General features: G+C 37.1%; 1 pseudogene; it reads left to right on the forward strand.

The window, feature by feature from the left end:
• Positions 1-473: 473 nt before the first annotated feature.
• On the forward strand, positions 474-1,555 carry LOC101706175 (RNA-binding protein 4B pseudogene; annotated as a pseudogene).
• Positions 1,556-18,367: the final 16,812 nt, after the last annotated feature.

The following is an 18,367-nucleotide window of genomic DNA, read 5'->3' on the forward strand; positions in this document are numbered from 1 at the left end:
GCTCTGCTGGCACTAAGGTCAGCTCAGCTCAGCCAGCAGGAAACTGTGCATGCAGGTTAGCTTCTCAGTCCTTTATCTGTGTGAAAGATTTCTGGGTATGCCCAGGAGGACACGTGCTAGACTTGACATTTTCACACAATGCCTGATATAGAGCCCTGTATGTAGAAAACAATAGCTACTTACTTATGATTGACTAGGAAATGGAAATTTATTAGGATGGAGGATTAAAGATACTTTCTTCATCAGCTCTGTGACATCTTCTGAGAGATGTTTTCCTGTAGGAAAATACTGTCAGCTCTCAGTGTTCCAAAAAGACCTCTAGAGAAGCCTGTCGAAACCAGGTGTGGTGGGGGGAGCACTGTGGGAGGCTGAGGCAGGAGGATCATACGTTCAAGGCTAACTTGGGCAACTTAGCAAGACCCTATCTCAAAATAAAAATGATAAATAAGCTCTGTGACACGGGAGCTGCCGCCACCACTGCCGCTACCCGGAGGCTCTTGTCAGGATGGTGAAGCTGTTCATTGGAAACCTGCCCTGGGAGGCCTCAGAGCAAGAGATCTGCTCACTCTTTGAGCAGTATGGGAAGGTGCTGGAAAGTGGCATCATTAAGAACTATGGCTTTGTACACATAGAAGACAAAACTGCAGCTGAGGATGCCATCCGTAACCTGCACCACTACAAGCTGTACGGGGTGAACATCAACGTGGAAGCCAGCAAGAATAAAAGCAAAGCTTCAACCAAGTTACACGTGGGCAACATCAGTCCTACTGTTACCAACCAAGGGCTTCGAGGCAAGTTTGCAGAGTATGGTCCAGTCATCAAATGTGACATCGTGAAAGATTATGCCTTTGTACACATGGAACAGGCAGAAGATGAAGTGGAGGCCATCAGAGGCCTTGACGACACAGAGTTTCAAGGCCAAAGAGTGTATGTACAGTTGTCCATCAGCTCGCTTTGGACCGCTCCTGGAATGGGAGAACAAAGTGGCTGCTATCGGTGTGGGAAAGAGGGACACTGGTCCGAAGAGTGCCCAGTAGACCCTACAGGGCATGTGGGAGACTTTACTGAGCAGTACAATGAACAGCATGGAGCAGTACACACACCCTACACTATGGGCTGTGGGGAATCCGTGAATTACAATGATGCATATGGAGCACTCAACTACTATAAGCGCTACCTGGTCCGCTCTTATGAAGCGGTGGCAGCGGCAGCTGCTGCTTCCGCATACAGCTATGCAGACCAGACCATGTCTCATCTGCCTCAAGTTCAGAGCTCAGCTGTGACCAGTCACCTCAACTCCACTTCTGTTGACCCCTATGACAGACACCCGTTGCCGAACTCTGGTGCTGCTGCCACCTTTTCCTCCTTTTATGGAAGGGACAGGAGCCCACTGCATAGAGCTGCAGCTGTGCTCCCCACAGTTGGAGAGGGCTGTGGTTATGGGCCAGAGAGTGAGCTGACTCAGGCTTCAGCAGCTGCACGGAATTCCCTGTATGACGTGGCTTGATATGAACGGGAGCAGTATGTGGACCGAGCACGTTACCCAGCCTTTTAAAAACTGGAGGTGGGATAATTGCGGACTGAACCCTCCCGCTGCGGTCATAAATGAGAGCTTGCTCCACGTGGTCCCTTTTGCCAGGATGTTTCCATTGCTTCATGTTTCAGTAAACAAAGGAATTTGTGACCCACTATGTTTTCTTTCTTAATTTAATTCTTTTAAGTTGACTTTTCTTTCCTCTTGATACTAGTGTGTCTGTAGCCTTTCAATCTGTTCCTTATATTCTCAGCCTCTGAGCAGCCCTAGGTAAGCATTATGCCGGCACAGTGGAACCCCTCTGATCTTGCTTCTCCCTAGGAGTTGAACTCTTCCCCCTGCCTACCTGCAGCATCTCCTTTCCCTTTAAAATGACCATGTAGTAGCTAGCAGCCTTTTCTCTGTTAAATCTGAACTCTAACATTGAAGCTACTCTTTTCAAGTTGCTAGGACCATTGAGGGTTTTATTGTTTTGTTTTGTTTTTTGTCTGGCCTGTGATTGTGATACAGCAGTAGCTGAAATTTAGCCGTGTTTTCTCCACTCCCCCCCATTTTTTGACAAATAAACATTTCTAACACTTAAAAAATGATAAATAAATACATTTTTTAAAAGGGCTGGGGATATAGCTCAGCACCTTCTGGGTTCAATCCCCAGAACTGCAACAAACAAATGAAAAGCCTGTTGATCAAGCAAAGCTAAGTTTACTAGACTTACTGTGGTCAGAGAGAACAATGCCTTGGCCGAATGTAGTGATAACTTCTACAGAAGAAGTCAAGATGATACTTACAGAGTTTAGGACTTGGGCTGGGTGATTTTAAGTGAAAAATAATTGGTATCTGGCAGAGTTTATGACAATATATGTTGTATAATATAGAGGTGAGAGCTTGAGGTGTGTATACTGATGATCCAGTTGTTAGTTTTCAAAAAGCAAAACGTTTCATTATTTCACAGTCTTACCTCCTTGGTACAAGTATTTCCTGGACCAAGTAGCTAAATTGGATTTTGCCCAGTTCTAGTATTGCTTAGCACTGAAGAAGCAAAGTATGTTGTGTATAAATGTTCCTCCATGAAGTTGATGATGAAAAAGAAGAAATGTTTGTTCCCAGAAATTGTTTAGAACAGGAGCAGTAAAATGTATTGGTTTCAGTTCTCAGGATATTAGAGAATCTGGCAGGTCTTCTGGAGACTGTCTTTATGACCTCAGCCATTAACAAATAACTTTCCTCTAAATCCCTTCATACTTAGGATCTGCACTTTCTGTACTGATCATGACAGTCCCACATGAATTGTTCTGAATTATTTAAACCCACTGGGGTTGAAATAGAATTCTCTTGCATCAAAGACTTAGTTTCCTACTTTTCAAAACCACTCAAGTAGCTGGATGTGGTGGTTGAAGCCTGTAATCCTAGCACTCTTGGAGGCTGAGGCAGGAGGATTGCAAGTTTGAGTCCAGCCTGCACAACAGAGCAGTTTAGCAAGATGCTGTCTCAAAAAAAGGGCTGGCAATATAGCTCAGTGTGAAGATCCTGAGTTCAATCCCTAGTACCACAAAAACAAAACGAAACAACCCACTAGAACTTTCTGAGCTTTAATGAACCAGGTTCCTTTTACTGGGTGAAACAGTCTGTCTCTTTTTTTGGTCAATCTGAAATTATTTTAAATTTGCATTTGCAGTAGTTATTTTCAAAAGTGTGAGACATGCAGTGCTCTACAAATAGTCCTTACTGAAATGAGGGTGTGTCTCCAGGGTATTCATGTGTGTGATTGCTCCCTGCTCTTAAGTGAAGTGTTCCCTGCTCACTACAGGTAAAGGACCAAGACCTGTTTCTTAGAGGTTACAGTGAGTGCAGTTACTTAGTTGAACCATTGCCCATTGCTTCTGAGCCAAAAGAAGGCAGTGAAGACTGAGTTGAAAATAATTTGTTTAAATGTTAATAATTTGATGCATCAGTGATTTCTGAAATACAGGGAGTCTACTGAACAATAAAGAAATATGCCTGGACTCCTAGAAACATAAATTATACACTCAATGTCTGGAATTTAAATGACATATTTTCCTCTTTGGATGCAAATAACAGTTAATGGTGACAAGGGTATAGCAATCCTAATGTAATATCCCTTCTGGAAACATCTTGAAAATCATAAAGCTCTTTTCAGTTCAAAAGATGACTTTAAAAGAATTAAGTGAAAGGTTTACCCAAACAAAGCAAACAGAACAAAACAAAATTAAAAGCTCAGAGGGAATTAATTTGTTTTTCTTTGAAAAATTAGTTCCTTGTTCCCTATTAGTCTTTCAGTTTTCTTAGAAATATAATTTTTTTAGTATAGAAAAAATAATAGCTATGAGTATTAAGTCATTTATTGAGTAACTACAATGTGATAGCCATAGTACGAAGTCCTTTTATTGTGTTATCTCTAGGTATTATCCCCAAACTGTATGAGATATGGTTATTCACACATTTTACATGTAGCAATTTTGAAGGTCAGCACAATAATGCTATTTGCATCATATATTATTTCTCTTAAAGACTTATGAAACATTGAATATCAGAAATAGAATGAAACTTGAAAACCATCAGTTCAAGACCTTCTTTTACAGATGGATAAACTGAGACTCAGAGAAGGGAAGTGACTTCAAGTAAAATCTCCCCATAGGTTGCACCTGCAATGGCCATTGCAGCTGGGTCTGCATATCCATTGCAAGTTTACATCCACACTTTCTTTTTCTTTTTTTTTCCATTAAGTTTATTGGTACATTTTAGGTATACAGTACAGTTACATTCATCATTGGGATCTTTTACCTTTACATGCTGTATCTTGGTTCTTATTTTTTCCCCATTCCACTGCCCTCCCATGTCCATACTTTTTTCACCCATTGTTGACTCAAGACTCAAGAATGGGCATTTATGGCTGGTGTAGTGTGAGAGGGTATTGCACTATAGGACTTCTAGGGACAATTTTACTGGTCTTTGACAAGGAGAGAAAGTAGTCATCTTCTTATTAGCCAGAGGATGGAAAACATCTGTGTTTTTGATGACATTATTGGACCCCTGACTGAATTAACTTGGAAACTCCTTCTGCCTCTGGATCTTAGTTATATTGAAAGTCTATGTGGTTATATAGTTATAGTTATATTATATAGTTACATGGCTTAAAAACCATATAGCTATATAAAGTTATAATTTCCCTCATTATTTTAGTTTGAATCATGATTTCCACATGTCAAAATGACAAATATTTATTGAATTTGCATTTATTTATCAGTTTTCTCTCTCCCCTTCTTCTTCCTTCTTCTCTCCTCCCCTGTCTCTCCCACACTCTCTTGCTTAGTATTTCTAGATCTGTGTATATCCACACATGCACACACATTTAAACTGTGTATATACACACACATGCACAAGCATTTAATTCAATGAACTCATTGAGAAGAAAAGCAAATTATTTTATATGCAAGTAACAAAGAATATGACACTGACAGCATCACATAGAGATGAAGAATAAATATACATAAACCATAGGGCAATAATAAAGTTTCAGGAGAGATGGTTTCTTAAAAATTAATTTTTGGCAAAATCATGAAAATGGGAATGGATCAGTGTCAGTAGACTAGTTTTAAGATAAAAAGAAAATCTAGAGCCATGGTAATTTTTATAACTTGAATGGACTAAATGAATAACTTGAATCTGGATACTTGTGTAATATTTAAGGTATTTAGTCTTTTCCCACTTATTTATATTTAGTAGCTTGAGAAATGTGGGTACACAATGTATTCATTTACTTCTTTCTCCTTGTCCAAATTTGGCCTTTTAACACCAAAACAAAGCCTTTGAGTTTTGCCTGAAATATAGAACACTTCACACATATTTGCTTCCCTCTCATCTCTTTTTCAAGAGATCAGAAGTTTCCAGCTAGAAAAAATACCCTGCTGGTTGAAAATCTAAGAGCAAATGTGACCAGTGCACTGGATTCCCTCTTAGCAATGTGGTCTCGCGGGATTTTTGCCTGACCAGATCCTTGGAACAAAGGGGATGGGGGTAGATTGTAATACTGCTAAAAAACATTTAGTGCCCCATCCTTACTTTTCCAGTTTACTTTTCCAGTCTGCTGCACGCAGCCATGTGATTCGCCATAGCCATGGGATATAAGTGGAGGTGACAAGCATCACTTCCTGTCAGCAGCTTTGGGAGTGAAGTTGAGTTCTTAGAGGCACACATTCTTCTGCTCTCTGATCATGCAAATGGGAGTTCAGATGGACTCTGCATCAGCTTGGGTTCCTGAATAATTCTCATGAGCCAAGCCTGACCAGTCCACATAAAACTTATTGTTTGTGTGATAAATAAACTTATTATCTGAAGCCACAGAGATTTTGAGGTTGTTGCCTTAGCAAAACTTGGCAAATCCTGACTGATATAGCAAAAAGAATATGGGGTTATTCACAAGTAATGTGGATATTATCATTGGCAACAACTAACCTACAGATATCACTCTAGAAATGGTCAGATTTTTGGATCCTGTTTGCAGCTTTACAAAGGTAAAAAAGATGATGTACAGTGTTAGGTCTGAGAAAAACTGAAAGATGGATAGAATGACATCATGGTCCAATCACAGAAAAGTTACAGTTTATGCACATGTTGGTGCATGAAAGGATATTCCTATGTTTATTTCTAGGTTTTGAAATTTGTACCTATTGTATCTAGAGATAGAGAGTTTCTAATTAGTTTTAAGCAGATGCTCTGAGCTCTCTGTGGCCACAATAACCCAACATACCGGAAAAAGATTTTGACATCTGTTCTTAGCTATTCTCTAAAAGATTCTTATTTTATTTCTAACCCCCTACTCCCGTGGGGGATTTTAAGGCTAAATATATTATACCCATACACAAATATTAGGTTCATTCTTCTCAATGTCAGTTCCTCTTCAAAAGAATTAATTCAACATTAAATATTTTGAGCAAATATTTTAAAAATCATATTTTAAGCTCCTTCTATAGACTAGGCTCTGTGATACGGGTACCTGTCAGTCATTTAGCCTGCTAGGCTCCAACTCCTCATCTGTAAAATGGGAATAACAGTACCTGTCATATCATGTTGGTTTTGTTGTAATGCTTTGTAAACTCTAGATTCTATATATAATTGTTATTTTCTGTTGTCTGTCTTATGAAAGTTATGGCTAATATTATAGTACTTACTATTTGAAAAGTTAATATACATTGTTTATTAAATTACTATAGCAATATGAATGTTGCAGTAAAGGATTTGACAAGGTATTTATGGTTTTCCTCTGCTTCCCTCTCTTCCTCTCCTCTCTCTTTCTCCTTTATTCCCTCCATTCCTCCTCCTAAGGAGGAAAGAGCCATTGGTGCACCCCTGGTTCCTTGCATTCCACTGTGACCAGGAATGCTCAAAAGGAAAAGAATGAAATTTGAAAGCAGGTCAAATGACTGTAAGTGGAAATGGATGAGACTTGGAGGGGTAGCTGAGAAGAGTGTGAAAAAACAGCAGGTGTGTGGGCAGTGAGAACAAAAAGAGAGGGCTAGGAAAAGGAAAGGGCCCAGAGCTGGGATGGGTGTTTTGGGGAGAGATGAATAACAATCGAGTTTGGAGAGCTCTGCTGTGTTTTGCGGCTCTAAACCCTAGACTCCAGCTTCTCCAGAGACATTTCAAAATTCAATCTGTCTAGTTCTAAAAGGAATATCTTGTGGATATTTTTATTCTTCTCACATTACAGATACTCTATAGATTACTTTTGCGACAATTGACAGTCCTCCGGTACAAGGACAGAGTATGCATATTCATTTCTGGAGTTTTTCTTTTCCTTATTTACCTCAGTGAGATTTTCTTCATGCATCTTGCATATATTATTAATTGAATCAATTCTGTTAAAACTTTTCCCAAATATTTTATATTTTTGTTCCCCTTATCAAGGACCTCTTTCCTTCTATGACATTTCCTAAGAGTTTACTGTTTTTCTTTAGGAATATTATTTACCTTTTTTATTATTGTACCCAAAAGCCTTAGTTGTTTTTTTATTATTTGAAATTAATTGATTCTCTTAAGTTTTCCAGGTATACAATTGTATTATCTGCAGATCACAGTCATGATATTTCCTCCTTTCTAATATTTTTATGCTTTAATTTGGTTCTCCTCCATAAATGCACTGGCTAATACCTCCATAATAATGTTGAAATAATGTGCTGTAAGGGGACATCACTGACCTTTCATGACTTACTGAGATTTGTAGCAGTTCTCTGCCGCTGCTGTCTAGACTGAGATGTATAGTGTCTATCTATAGCCATGTCTATCTCTAGCTCTATTGATAAGGAAGCATTTATGTATCTGTATAGAAATTAGTGTATCCAATTTGTCCCTTTTGCCTGAGGCTTTCCTGGTTTTAGCACTGAAAGTACTGTCCTGGGAAACCCATTAGTCCAAGACAAACTGAGGTACAAGTGTGTGTGAATCTCATCTGATCATTTTTAGCTCTCTGAAGATACTTAATGATTTTTTTCAATTTGACTTATTGTTATGATTAATTGCATGTATATGTTTTATCGTGGCTGGAATTTCAGTTAATCTTGCAATGTTGTTCTCTAATTTATTGGATTCTTTTTTAAAATTTAATGTTGTTATTTTATAAAAAAAATAAAACAAATTTTTATAAGAGAATTACAATAGTTAATACACCATGTATCATTATCTTCAAAATAGTTACTCAGAGACAAAAAGTTTCTCTCTTGGACCCGCGAGCAGACGGTGAGGACCTCCGCGGTGGTGCAGGCTCTCTCCCGCCCAAGCCCCACCCCCCATCAACCCGCTTAGCCCTGGGGGTGTCTGCAAACCCCTGCCACCTTCTGGCTGTGCCGGTACCAGGTTCCACACTACAGAGGCACAGGGGGTCGTAAAGGCCATTGTCCTGAGCTCCAGAAGATAGAGCAGGAGTGAACAATAGAAAGAGGGCCTCTCTCAGGGTCCTTGATGAAAATTGAAGCTCACTGGAAAAGTGAAGAGAACCTGCAATAAAGGCATACTAGATCACCATACTTGGTAAGTTGCAGGGATCATCACCTCCCATCGGAACCTGGACTATCTTATAGGGGAAGGGCAGCTGGAACCTGCAGTAGAACCTTGCAGAGTTCAACCCTCGGGAGAACAGGGAGCTCAAACTGGAACTTGCAGTCAGAAATCTGCGTGAATCATGTGGGTCTGCTACTGGCTTGCTGAGACTCATTGATTTATATTTGCAGACATACACTGAAGGAGGCCTTTCATTTTTATTTTTTATTTGATATTTTCAAAATTACTTTTTTTGGTCTTATTTTTAATTTTTATTTTTTTCTATTCTTCAAATTTTTCTCTTTTCTTATGTTCTTCTTTTCTCTTTGCGGTCTCTCTCTCTCCCTTCCCCCCTCCTTCTCTCTCTCTTTCACTTGGTGGCCCACACTGTTCTTCATCTTCCTTTTTGTTCCTGTTCTGGCACTAATTTGAATTTCTCCTTTCTTTTTGTTTTCTTCTCTTTTTCCTTCTCTTGATTGTCATTAGCTTTAAAGGAAAGTAACTACAGTTTCTAGCCTCCCTACTGCTGTTAGGTTGTTCTGTTCTCATATTTGTTCTTTCATTCTGTCTTTTCCTCTTGTCTTCAACAGTTTCTTAGAGTTTGTGTGATCTTCCTGTGTCCTCTGGCCTCACTGCTAACATTTCCCTATCCTTCTACCTATCTATCCCTCCCTCCCCAACTCCTTCTTTGTCCCCATCCCAAAGGGTAAAGTTGCTATACTGAAGAGTTTATTCACTATAAACATATGTTGGGCTGGTACTTTATTTTGATTTAATTCACACAGTTAAAGGTGATAGATTAATAGCTACCACAAATTGTCATTCTCTAAGCTGTGCTTAATGCTATGGTGTTGCTGATTGTATCACTTGGGCTAAAGTGTTGTGATTGATCTAATCAGTTGTCCTTCCTGGTATAGTGAAAATGAGATAGCCCCAGAGTCATTAGAGACTCAAAAATCTAAAGACCAGCTATATCTGGAAGACACCTCTGAGAAGCAATCATTTCATAAGGGTTCTAAATATAAGTGACAAAGATACTTACAATAAGGAATTTTGAAGTATCAGCACAGAAATTAAACCAAGGACAGTACCAAAAACAAAAATGAGAAGACATTTAGGCAAGGCACAAACTCAGACTTTCACCCCACTGAAGGAAAACTCTGGGGGAAAGAAAGTGGAAAAGTCTGATAATCAACCACCTGGACACCCTGAACTGATAGCATAGGAAATAACAAAACAGATGAATGAGGCTCTAGAAAAATTTAAAGCAGAAATAATTTCCCAGATAACTACAGAGATGGTGAGCAGAATGAAAGACATGATTAGAGGCTCTTGAACAGAAACAGATTAAAAAAATAGAACCATGCTGGAAGCCATGAATGCTCAACATAGAAAAGTAATGGAATCCATGAAACAGATTCAAACTGATATTCAGGAGATGAAAAACTCCACTGAAAGCATGCAGAGCAGATTAAGGGAATCTGAAGATAGAATATCGATATAGAAGACAGGATAATGGTTAAGGACCATGAAGACAGAGATTTCTTAAAAATAGTAAGGGACCATGAGAAATCAATCCAGCAGCTGCTAGATGATGCAAAGAAGAATAATATAAGACTGATAGGAGTCCACAAAAAAGCAGGAGAAAGTACAAATGACATAAAAAACTGTTCATAGAAGTAATAGTAGAAAACTTCCCAGACAGAGGTAGAGAACTGGACATACAGATAATTGAGGCATATAGAACTCCAACTAGCCATGATGAAAAAAAATCAACACCTACAATATAATAGTCAAGATACCAGAAACCAATAGAAGAAAAATTCCTACAGGCAGTTAGAGAAAAGAAACAAATCACTTATAAAGGAAACCCCATCAGAATCATGGCAGATTTCTCAACACAAGCCCTCAAGTCAAGGAGAGCCTGGAGTGAAGTATTTTAAGCCCTAAAAGAAAATAACTTCCAACCTAGACTGTTGTATCCTGCAAAATTATCTTTCAAAATCGAAGGGGAAATTAGATGCTTCCACAACAAAGAAAGCCTGAGAAATTTGATGAACACCAAACCAGCTCTCCAAACAATTCTAAATAATATCCTAGAAAAAGACAATGAAGGTCACAACTCCAGGAGGCCCAACAGAGCAAACCCACCAGGCAAGGCAAGAAACTAAAGGGAAAGGGGGAAAAATAAAAAATAAAAGGGCCAACAACAGTAAAACATCATGACAAGGATGAGTCAATATCTATCAATTATAACTATCAATGTTAATGGCCTCAATTCACCAATCAAAAGAAATAGACTGGCAGAATGGATTAAGAAGCAAGATCCAACAATATGCTGTATACAAGAAACATACCTAACTCAAAAAGAAATTCATAGACTGAAAATAAAAGGGTGGAAAACAGTTCTCCATGCAACAGGAACCTGGTAGCAATCTTATTTGCAGACAAAGTAGATTTCAAACCAAAACTAATTAAGAGAGACAAAGATGGCCACTACATCCTTGTGAAGGGAACAATCCAAGAGGAAGAGATGACCATCCTAAATATATATCCACCAAATACAAATACCCCCAACTATACAAAACAAATATTAATGGACATGAAAAACCAAATAAGCAGTAACACAATTGTAGTGGGGACCTCAATACCCCACTATCACAAATAGCCAGATCATCTAGGCAAAATATTGACAATGAAATTCTAGAGCTGAACCAAGCTATTGAACAAAAGGACTTAATAGATGTTTACAGAATGTTCCACCACAAAATCATAATACACATTCTTCTCAGCTGCACATGGGTCATTCTCCAAAAGAGACCACATGCCAGCTCATAGGACATGTCTAAGTCAACGTGAAAGAATTGAAGTTACCCCTTGTATATTATCAGACCATAGTGCAATAAAATTTGAGATCAATAACAAAAAACCGCAAAACTCCCACAAACACATGGAAATTGAATAACACCCTCCTGAACAAACAATGGGTCACAGAATAAATTAAAGAAGAAATTAGACAGTTTCTACAAATAAATGATAATGCCAGTACAACATACAGGAATTTATGGAACACAATGAAAGCAGTTCTATGCAGAAAATTCATAGCAGTGCATGCCCATATTAGAAAAAAAGAGAGAGCTCAGATAAACAACCTAATGCAGAACCTCAGGCTCATAGAAAAAGAAGAGCACAACAAACCCAAACCTCATACAAGGGAGGAAATTATAAGGATCAGAGCAGAAATCAATGCAATGGAGACTAAGAGAATGATACAGAAAATTAATGAATCAAAGAGTTGGTTTTTTGAAAGAATAAATAAAATCGATAAACCTTTAGCCAACCTTATCAAAAAAAGGAAAGAAAAGGCTCAAATCCATGCAATTAAGAACAAAAAATGTGAAGTCACAACAGATCCAGCAGAAATCCAGAGGATCATCAATACCTACTTTGAGAACCTGTACTCTAATAAAATGAAAAACACAGAAGAAATGGACAGAGTCCTAGATACATATGAATTGCCTAAGTTAAATTAAGAAGTTATAAAAATTCTAAACACCCCAATTTCAATGAGTGAAATTGAAAATGTAATTAAAAATTTACCAAGACAAAAAATCCCAGGCACTGATGGCTTCACTGCTTAATTCTACAGGACATTTAGAGAAGAAGTATCACCATTACTCTTTAAACTCATCAATAAAATTGAAAGGGAAGCAATACTTCCAAATTCATTCCTGGAAGCAAGTGCTACTTTGATTCCAAAACCAGGGAAAGACCCAACCAAAAAAGAGAGTTACAGGCCAATCTCTCTAATGAACATAGATGCAAAAATCCTCAACAAGATACTGACAAACAGAATACAAAGGACCATCAAGAAGACCATACTCCCTGACCAAGTCAGATTTATCCCAGGGATGTAAGGATGGTTCAACATACATAAATCCATAAATGTAATACACTATATTAACAGAGCCAAGGGCAAAAACCATACGATCATCTCAATAGATGCAGAAAAGGCATTTGACAAAATCCAACACCCATTCATGATAAAAAACATACAGAAAATTGGAATAGAAGGTCTTTATTTCAACCTGATAAAGGCCATCTATGAACAACCAACAGCCAACATCATACTAAATGGTCAAAACCTGAAAACTTTCAAGCTAAAATCAGGAACAAGACAAGGATGCCCACTATCACCACTCCTGTTCAATATTGTTCTGGAAACATTAGCCACAGCAATTAGAAAAGAGAAGGAAATAAAAGGAATAATGAGAGGAAAGGGAGAAGTTAAACTGTCATTATTTGATGATGATATGATACTTTACATAGAAGACCCAAAAAACTCCACCAAAAGACTTCTAGACCTAATCGACAGATTCAGTAGAGTAGCTGGATATAAGGTCAACACTCAAAAAACAGTAGCCTTCTTGTACACAAATAACAGACTCATTGAGAGAGAAATTAGGGAAACAATTCCTTTTAAAATAGCGTCCAAAAAATGAAATATCTAGGAGTCAATCTAACAAAGGAAGCAAAAGACCTCTACACTGAAAACTACGGCACTCTGATAAAGGAGATAGAGGAGGATATAAGAAAATGGGAAGACATCCCTTGTTCCTGGGTAGGAAGAACCAATATAGTGAAAATGGCCATACTTCCAAAACTGCTATATAAGTTTAATACAATGCCAATTGAAATTCCAAAAATATATTTCACAGAACTAGGGAAAACAATGCAAAAATTCATTTGGAAGCAGAAGAGACCTAGAATAGCAATAACAATTCTGGGCAACAGAGACATGGCTGGGGGTATCACAATACTCAACTTGAGGCTATACTACAAAGCTACTGTGATAAAAACAGCATGGTACTGGCAAAGAAACAGACCCGAGGATCAGTGGAATAGATTAGAAGATGCAGAAACAAATTCAGACATACTCAGCCACCTCATCTTTGACAAAGGAGCCAACCACCTTCACTGGAGGAAAGATAGCCTATTTAATAAATGGTGTTGGAAAAACTGGATTTCAACCTGTCAGAGATTAAAACTAGACCCATATCTATCACCATGTACTAAACTAAGATCAAAGTGGATTACAGATCTAAACATTAAAATGGAAACACTAAACTTGCTGGAAGATAAGTTAGAACACTTGAAGACATTGGCATAGGAAAAAACTTTATGAGCACAACCTCAGTAGCATGGGAACTAGCACAAAGAATGAATAACTGGGATCCCATCTTTTTAAAAAGCTTCTGCACTTCAAGAGAAACCACCAACAGATTTAAGAGATAACCTACAATGTGGGAAAATCTTTTTAGCAGCTGTTCCTCAGACAAAGGTCTACTATCTAGAATATATAAAGAACTGAAAAAAATCAGACCCTGCAAATATAAAGACACAATTCAAAAATGGACATCTGAAATGAACCAACATTTCTCACACAAAGAAGTAAAGGCAGAAAATAAACATATGAAAAAATGTTCAACATCACTGGTCATTCGAGAGATGCAGATGAAAACAACACTCAGATTCCACCTCACCCCAGAAAGAAGGGCTGCTGTCAAGAAATCAACCAATAACAAATTTTGGCGGGGGTGTGGGGAGAAAGGAACCCTTCTCCATTGTTGGTGGGAACAGACTCATGCAACCACTGTGAAAATCAGTAGGGCTATAGGTCCTATAGGTCAAAAAACTAGGACTATAGGTCCCATTTGACCCAGCTACTCCCCTGCTGGGTATCTTCCCGAAAGAATTAAAAGAATCATACCACAGTGATCTATGTGCACCTATGTATATCAGCACAATTGTAATAGCTAAAGCTTGGAAACAGCCCAAATGCCCATCAACTGGAAACTGGATAAAGAACAAGTGTTTTTTTTTTTTTTTTTTTTTTTTAATAAAATGGAGTACTACTCAACCATAAAGAAAAAGAAACTAGAGACATTTATAGGTAAATGGATGCATATTGAGGCCATACTCTTAAGTGAAATAAATAGGACACACATATGTAAATACCAAATAGTTTCTCTAGTGTGAGAAACTGAAAGTGTAAATAAGGATTAAAATGATTAAAACGAATGAATAATTGATAATTTGAAATAGGAAGAAAGGATCCAAAGGGGTAGGGGAAGTGGGAGGGGTAGGGGAAAGGAAAGAAGAGAAAGGAAAAATTATGAGAAAAGGAAAAAATGGAAACAAAGTCTTTGTAAATAGGGAAGGGTGGAGGGGGTGAAAGGAGGAGAGCAAACTGGGAAAAAATAAGAACCAAGAGATACATCACATACAGGTACAAGTACCCAATGCTAAATGTAAATATATTGTATACCTAAAATGTACCAATAAAAGAATTTAAGGAAAAAAAGTTTCTCTCTTCCAAAAAGAGACAGATAATAGCAAAAAGTTTTATTTTCAATGAAGTAAGAAAAACTAGCAATATACATGAAATGAATTAGCAGATATATTAAAATATTTTTAATACAGAAGAATAGGTAATTTAGGGAATTATTTGAATTTCTTTCTCCTTCCTATTTATCTATCTTCTATTTTGCTCTTTATTTGCATATACATAATTTTTTCTCATATAAGAGAAATCATGTAAAATTTAAGCTTGTGTGTCTGATATATGTTACTTAATATTATTATATATGTGCTGCCGAAGCCAGCACTGTTACTTAACATTATGATCTCCATTTGGCTCCATTTATCTAGGAATGCCTCAAGTTTATCTTCCTCATAGAGAGTTATACTCTACTCTGTATAAATATCACATTTTTCTTATGTGTTAATCTGCTGATGGACATATATGCTGTTTCCAAGATCTAACTATTATAAATTGTGTTGCTATAAACATGTGTATACATGTGTCTTTATTATGTGATGATTTTAGATCTTTTGGGAAGACACATAAAAGGGGGATAGCTGTGTCAAATTGAATTACTATTTTTAGTCTTTTGAGGAATCTCTACATGGATTTTCAAAGTGGTTGACCTAATTTACATTTCCACTGACAATGTGTAAGCGTTCTTTCCCCCCACACCGTTTCCAGCCTTTGTTATTGTTAGACTTTTTGATGATAGCCATTCTTTCTGGGGTAAGAAGTTATCTCAACATGGTTTTAATTGCATTTCTCTGATGGCCAGTGATGTTGAACAATTTTTTGTGAATTTGTGTACTTTTAGTAAGAAGTGTCTATTCATTTCAGTTGCCTGTTTTTTGATTGAGTATTTTATTTTGGGGCACCTAAGTTTTTGAGTTCTTTATGTATTCTAGATGTTAGTTCTTTGTCCAAGGTATAGTTCTCAAAAATTTTTTCCCATTCTGATGGTTGACTCTTCACTCTGTTGTTTTCTTTGCTGTGTAGAACCATTTTAATTTGATCTGATCCCATTTGTTGATTCTTGGTATTATTTCTTGTGTAATTGAGGTTCTGTGCCTAAGTCTTTGCCTACACTTATTTCTTCAAGAGTTGTATCTATTTTATTGTCTAGCAGATTAAGAGTTTCTATTTTAACATTTAGATCTTTGATCCATTTTGATTTCAGTTTAGTACATGGTGAGATATGTGCATCTAGACTCAATCTTCTGCAGATATCCAATTTTCCCAGCACCATTTATTAAAGAGGTTATCTTTCTTCCAGTGTATGTTTTTGGCTCCTTTGTTAAGGATCAAATAGCTGTAAGTGCTTTGTTTCTGCTTCTTCAATTCTTTTCCACATGCCTGTTTTTGTGCCAGTAGCATGATTTTTTTTTTTGTATCGGGGATCAAACTCAGGACCTTGTGCTTGCAAGGCAGGAGCTGGAACCACTGAGCTAAATCCCTGGCCCACCATGATATTTTAATCACCATAGGTTTTTTTTTTTTAATTTTTTTTTTTTTTTTGGTACCGGGGATCAAACTCGGGACCTTGCACTTTCGAGGCAGGCGCCTGAACCACTGAGCTAAATCCCCGGCCCACCATAGGTTTTTAATATAACTTCAAGACAAAGGTTGTGATGCCACCTGCTTTATTTTGTGAACTAGGATTGGTTTTGCTATGGTGGGTCTCTTCTGGTTCCATAAGAATTTTAGGATTGTTTTCTCTAGATCTGTGAGAAATGCCATTGATATTTTGATTGAGATTGCATTAAATCTGTATATTAGTTTTGAAGTTATACCAATTTTGATTATATTGGTTCTGCCTATTCTAGAATAGGAGATATCTTTCTATTTTCTGCTGTCCTTCTTGATTTACTTTTTCAGATTGATGCAGTTTTCATTATGGAAGTCTTTCACTTCCTTGGTTAGGTTAATACCAAATCGTTTGCAGTTATTTATGCATGCTTTATTGACTAGTATGTGGTCTTTTTTGGAGAAAGTACACATGCAGGTGAAAAGAATGTGTATTCTGTTGTTGTTGGGTGGAATACTGTATATATCTATTAAGTCCATTTGTTAAAAGGTTTGGTTCAACTCTGATATTTCTTTGTTTAATTTTTTGTTTGGTTGATCTGTGTATTTGTGATAGTGGGGTATTGAGGTCTCCCATCATAATCATATTGATGTTTATCAATCTTTTATGTCTATTACTGTTTATTGAATGAAGTTGGGTGCATTGTGGTTTGGTGCATGTATGTTTATAATTGTTCTCTCTTTCTGTTGAATAGTTTTGTTCCATTAACCAATATGTGCCTCTTCTGTTCAGTTTTGGTTTGCAGTGTACTTTGTCTAAAAATAGAATAGCTACTTCTGTTGCTTTTGGTTTCCTGCTGCATGGAATTTTTTTTCCATTCTTTGACTTTTAGTCTGTAAATTTATTTTTGTATTAAATGTGTTTCTTGTATACAGTATAACACTGGAGTTTGTTTCTTGATCCATTCTGAATCTTTGTCTCTTTTGATTGGTGAGTTGAATCCATTTACATAGATAGTTATAATTGATAGGCATTATCATATTCCTGTCATTGTATTAATTTCCTGTTGCTGTTTTGCTTTCTTTCCTTCTACTTAATTTCTAGCCATACCTGAAGCATTCATTTTATTAGACCTTTTAGGATTGGTAGCTTCTTTGTCTCCTTCTACAATATCCTTAAAAATATTTTGGAGTGTACATTTGGTGTTTATAGACTTCTTTAGTTTCTCTTTATCATGGAAGTATCTTATTTCTCCATTTTGAAAGATAATCTTACAGGATATAACAGTCTGGGTTGGAAATTGTTTTCTTTAAGAGTTTGAAATACTTCATTCCATGCTCTCCTTGGCTTTGAGGTTTATGTTGAGAAACATGTTGTCATTTTAATAAGTTTTTCTTTACAAGTGATTTGTTGCTGTTTCTCTAGCAACCTTAAGATTCTGTTCTTGTGTTTTATTTCTGATATTTTAATTATTATGTGGCATGAAGTGGCTTTTTTGATTATTGCTATTTGGGGTTCTATATGTATTTATCTGTATGTTAAATTCTTTTTCCATGTCTGGAAAGTTTTCTGCTTATTATAGTTTCTATGAAAGTTTTCCATATCAGGAAAGTTTTTTCTATGCCCTTTGTGCTGCCTTCTGATTTTTCATTAATTCCAATTACTCCCACATTCATCTTCTTTGAGTTCTTTGAGTAGTCTGGCATCTGTTGGATCTCTTGTTTCTCTCACTAATTGATCATTGACTGCAGAGTGTCTAGATCTGACACTCTGACTTCACATTGGGTACTTCTGCTACTCATATTTTCAATCATATTTTTGATCTCTTGGATTTATGTTTGGAACTGTTTTGTGGACTTCCATTCTTTTCTATGCAGGACATTCCTAT

The sequence above is a fragment of the Heterocephalus glaber genome, unplaced genomic scaffold (genome assembly GCF_053883595.1).
Source record: "Heterocephalus glaber isolate CG9 unplaced genomic scaffold, H.glaber_assembly_v1.0 deba00001472, whole genome shotgun sequence".
NCBI classification, from domain to species: domain Eukaryota; kingdom Metazoa; phylum Chordata; class Mammalia; order Rodentia; family Bathyergidae; genus Heterocephalus; species Heterocephalus glaber.